This window comes from Vespa velutina, chromosome 19, assembly GCF_912470025.1.
Source record: "Vespa velutina chromosome 19, iVesVel2.1, whole genome shotgun sequence".
NCBI lineage: Eukaryota > Metazoa > Arthropoda > Insecta > Hymenoptera > Vespidae > Vespa > Vespa velutina.
In genome coordinates, this window is record NC_062206.1 from 1,335,001 (window position 1) to 1,340,000 (window position 5,000).

The 5,000-nt window shown below is 40.0% G+C and overlaps 1 protein-coding gene across 4 annotated transcripts in view; it reads right to left on the reverse strand.

The window, feature by feature from the left end:
• Positions 1–5,000, reverse strand: part of LOC124955707 (Krueppel-like factor luna) — a 38,906-nt gene that overhangs the window by 18,134 nt on the left and 15,772 nt on the right. Inside the window, exons 1-2 of one of the 4 annotated variants that reach the window (XM_047510538.1) lie at positions 2,754–2,925; positions 4–2,281 (exon numbers count right to left, since the gene is read on the reverse strand). The exons of 1 other annotated variant lie outside the window; for it this stretch is intronic. The gene's annotated coding sequence lies outside the window, so the exon portion shown is untranslated. Of the gene's footprint in view, positions 1–3; positions 2,927–5,000 lie in introns of those variants that run through there. 2 more of the 4 variants (XM_047510539.1, XM_047510537.1) reach the window with 2 other exon arrangements.

Consider the following 5,000-nt stretch of genomic DNA (forward strand, 5'->3'; position numbering starts at 1 on the left):
TACCTTATCCGTCATTCCACGACCTTGAAGCCGAGGGTAGTCCTTCGCATCTCCTTAGGAAATTCTCGGTCGTATTTCTTGTTCTTCTTCTTCTTCTTCTTACTTCTTCTCCTTCTTCTTCCTATTTCTTCCTTCTTCCTTATTTTTTTCTTATATCTTCGGTCTTCTTTAATCGGACACGCACGAGAGAATCCAGAAACGGAGGGAATCCACGTGGGATTCCTCGAGTTTATCACCTCGTCAGCTTGCGGTAAAAGTCATAAGAGAAAAAGAGATAGATAGATAGATAGATAGATAGATATAGATATAGATAAAGATAGATAGATGATAGAGACCGTGTATGTGTGCTTGCGTGTGTGTATGTGAGAGAGAAGGATAGATTGTATATAGACAAATAAAATAAATAGAAATAAAAGAGAAGATATGGAAAATGAGTAGACAGATAGACAGAGACAGAAATAGATATATATATATATATATATATATATATCTAGAGGGAGAGAGAAAGAGAGAGAAATAGATGGATAGATCACTCTTATATGGCAAACAACAGCACACTATCCGTACACTCGTTCACTCTTTTCCTCCTCGTAATTTTTCTTCTTCTTCTTCTTCTTCTTCTTCTTTTTTTCCTCTTCCTCTTCTTCTTCTTTTTCCTCTTTTTCTTCTTCTTCTTCTTCTTCTTCTTCTTCTTCTTCTTCTTCCTTTACTTTATATAAATATTTTCAAGGAATTTCTCTTAAATGCAGAACGTTCGATAAAACATCCTAACGGCGATCATTGGGATTCCGTAGATAAATGTAAACGCGCAGTAAGAAGAACACTCGTGGTCTTAAGAATAATAATAATATTAATAATAATAATAATAATAATAATAATACCGGCGACCACGTGGTTTTTAATGTCAAACTAGAACTATTTTCTCTCTCTCCCTCTCGCTCTCTCTCTCTCTCTCTCTCTCTCTCTTTTTCTCTCTCTCTCTCTCTCTCTCTCCTAATGCGATCACTCGCGATATATCTTTCGAGATTTTCAGGATTATTTTTCGAGCTATTCACTTGATTTAAAATAATATATATATATACATACATATATATACATATACATATACATGTAATGTATATATATATATGTATGTATGTATGTATGTATGTATGTATGTATATCGATGTACGTCGTATGAGGAGGATTTAGCTCGTATATATTATATTTCCCCTCTTGACTAGAATCCTCTTGTCGTTCCTCTTCGAAATCAAATATGATCGATAAAAATCCAATATTGTATGATGGTACCAGCAACAGCAACAGCAGCAGCAGTAGCAGCAGCAGCAGCAGTAGTAGTAGTAGTAGTAGTAGTAGTAGTAGTAGTAGTAGTAGTAGTAGTAGTAATAGTAGCAGTAGTAGTAGTAGTAGTAGTAGTAATAGTAGTAATAATAGTAGTAGTAATAGTACTAGTTGCCGTCTTTGTTGTTATTCTTGTTGTTGTTGTTGTTGTTGTTGTTTAGGAGTAATAATAAAGTTCGAAACATAAATCGTCTCGATTGGTCGAATGGAAGAGGGGTAGGTCAGGGAATTGTTGTTTGGGCTTGGACACGTGCGACGATCGTCGATTGTGTGTCGTCGTTCTCGACGACAGGACAGTCGAGTCCTGACTGTTCAGTCCGCGAGAGGAATCGCGAGAGGAAGACCGCGAGAGGAAGGAGAGAGAGTTCGTCGAGTGAGAGAGAGCACGTTGCTCACCACCGTCCGGCGCTGCTTTGCCCGTAGTCGTTGTCCAGGTCCTCTCTCGAGGCGTGTGCGATATCCCCCAGCGGCAGCCGTTAGTGGAGAGGGCAGGTAAGTCGACAACGACGACGACGACGATGACGACGACGATGACGATGACGACGACGACGACGACGACGACGAAGACGACGAGACGGCAGGAGAGGTTTAAACACGCGAGAGAGAAGAGATACACGACGACGCACACGGCCACACCACAAGTCCTTTTCTCTCTTCTCTTCTCTTCTTTCTCTTTCTCTCTCTCTCTCTCTCTCTCCCTCTCCCTCTCCCTCTCTCTCTCTCTCTCTCTCTCTCTCTCTCTGTTTCTCACTATCTCTTTCTCTTTCTCTCACTTTTCTGTTCTTTTTCTTCTTCTTCTTCTTCTTCTTCTTCTTTTTTTTCTTTCTTTTATTTCTCTTCTTCTTTTTATCTTTATTTTACTCGCTGCTCTGGATTCGAATGTATCGTGTCTCGATTATCATCTCGTACTCGAGCAAAGCCGAGCCAAAAACTTTTCAAACTACTTACGGCGATATAAAAACAAAAAAAGAGTTTATATCTTATTAAATCTTATGTACGTGTTTATGTATATTATATGCATGCGTATACATATATATACATATATATATATATATATATGTGTGTGTGTGTGTGATGTTCGAGGAGATCTCTATGATGTTTAGAAGAGATCACTATGCCGTATTGTCGATTGGGCGGGGAGACTGTACCCGTAGGTTGGTTGTTGGGTAGGCTGTTAAGTAAGTAGGTAGGTAGGTAGGTAGGTAGGTAGATAGATAGGTGAGCCACGAGGAAAACGACGATGACGATGACGATGACGATAATTATGACGACTATGACGACAATGACGACGACGAAAGGGTATCTACGACTTTTTACGAAGGAACTCAAACCGTTGCTCTAACGTTTCCGTCTTTACTTGTGTACGTATATTACACCACGATACTATACCGAGAGATTTCTATAGTGTTTACCGTGAGAGACGTCGGTATACTCTCTTTCAGTCGAGAGTAGCACCGTGCCGGCACGCGACCTGCCCTCCTCCTTCTCTTCCTCCTCCTCCTTTTCTTCCTCCTTCTCTTCCTCCTCCTTCCACCTCCTTACTTCCACACACAACTCTCCCTTCTCTTCTCGCAAATCCTTTTCTTCTTCTTCTTCTTCTTCTTTTTTCCCCCGACAAAACCCTTTTCTCCTTTCTCGAGGAGAACCTCCAATAACAGCAGCAGCAGCAGCAGCAGCAGCAGCAGCAGCAGCAACAGCACCAACAGCAATCGCAGCAATAGCAATAGCAATAGCAAGAGCAATAGCAACAGCAGCGTCGCGCGACTTGTCCTTCCCTTTCCACCGTACAAGTCGATTTGCGACTTTGGAGGTGGATAGTGTTGGTGCACCACTCCTACCCGCTGGACACGCCGGAATCCTCCCACCATCGAGAGAACACGCTCACTCTATCTCTTCTCTCTTTCTCTCTCTCTCCTCTCTCTCTCTCTCTCTCTCTCTCTCTCTCTCTCTATCTCTGTCGTTTACTCGCTCCGTAACCTCCCAGGCAACTAATTCACCTTTGCAACTGTACCGACACCCCACCCGTCTTTCTCGCAGGGGATTTGTTTCCTCTTCTCTCTTCTCCATTCTCCTTCTCCTTCTTCTCCTCTTCTTCCTATAATTCTTCTTCTTCTTCTTCTTCTTCTTCTTCTTCTTCTTCTTCATTTGAGAATGATTTGAAAACCGGTCGCCGTTCGCGGAAAATTCCTTCCTTTTACGACGTTTTCGTGTCCCTTATGAGATCATCCACTTTTTCTAATCATACAGACTCTCTCTTTCTTTCTTTCTCTCTCCCTCTCCCTCCCTCTCTCTCTCTCTTTTTTTCTATTTCATCCTTTCTCTTGTCTTAAAGAAGAAAGAGACTCGGTTGTTCCAAGATCAGACTACAAAGACACCGTCGTTCTCGATATATTCTTCGAGATCTTCTTTCCGGTCCACTTAATGGACTCTATTCTATTATTCTTCTTAGGTGGTCCAAATCTTCGTAAGTATTACACGATGATGATTAACCAAGTAAAAACCATCGGGTATATAGTATCATTCATTCGATCGATCCATCCATCCATCGATCGATCGATCGATCGATTGATCGTTAAACAATGTTCTCCTACCTCCTACCAACACTCATCTCACTTTTTCAATGATACCACCCAGTTCTATTCTCTTTCTTTCTATTATTATTTTATTTCCACCGACGATTATTATCTCGTTATTACAATGATCCCAAATTGTTCCCAAAGGGATCATAGGTTATGTCCAAGTAACGAATCGATTCGGTCTAATTTCTACACAGATCCCGGTATTACCGGTTTTTCAACATTCCACTTTACCGATCCGTGGAGTCCGTTGTTGTCCTAGGACCAGATCGGTTTTTCTTCTTTTTTTTTTTTTTTCGTTTGTTTGTTGGTTTCTTTCTTACGTTCCTCTTTTTTCTTCTTGTTCTTCTTCTTCTTCTTCTTCTTCTTATATTGCCTCTCCTTCTTCCATAGTGTATTATTACGGTTCCAACTCCCGTTCCACCTTTCTACCACCCATTATACGAGCTCGTTATCCCGTCTTACTCTTCCACTGTATATATATGTATATATATATATATAAGTATATATGTATATATTATACGGTCTCTCTTCCTGTTTCTTAACGCGTGCCACCGCGGACACGAAACTCTACGGTCGGTTTAGGTCAGTAGGCGTCCACTTTCGTCGTGCTTTAGGGCAGATAGAGTATGTGAAGAGACCGTTATAGTTGCCACCCTATGCCTATGTTCGATGCTTTTACTGTATTTTTTTCTCAAGATTATCGTATGATCTAAGTATGAATAACCCAAGATGGTATCCAATAATAAACGTGTTATTATTTAATTGGCCACAAACACTTTATTATATTAATATATATATATATATATATATATATATCTCGACGATTTATGCCAATATTTGTTTTGTTATTAAATATTATATATTCGAGGTTTTTTTTTCTTTATTATTAAATAAAACGTCTTTCTCAAATTTATCTTTTTAGATGGATGGATGGATATTTATAGTTTGTTAAATCGAGGAGGAGGAATGGATGATGGTGATGTTAGTAGAGGAGGAGAAGGATAGCCAAACAATACAAAAGAGAGACCTTAAAGATCCAGAAGGGATCCCTCTGGATCTTTAACTTGCTCCGCCTTATTA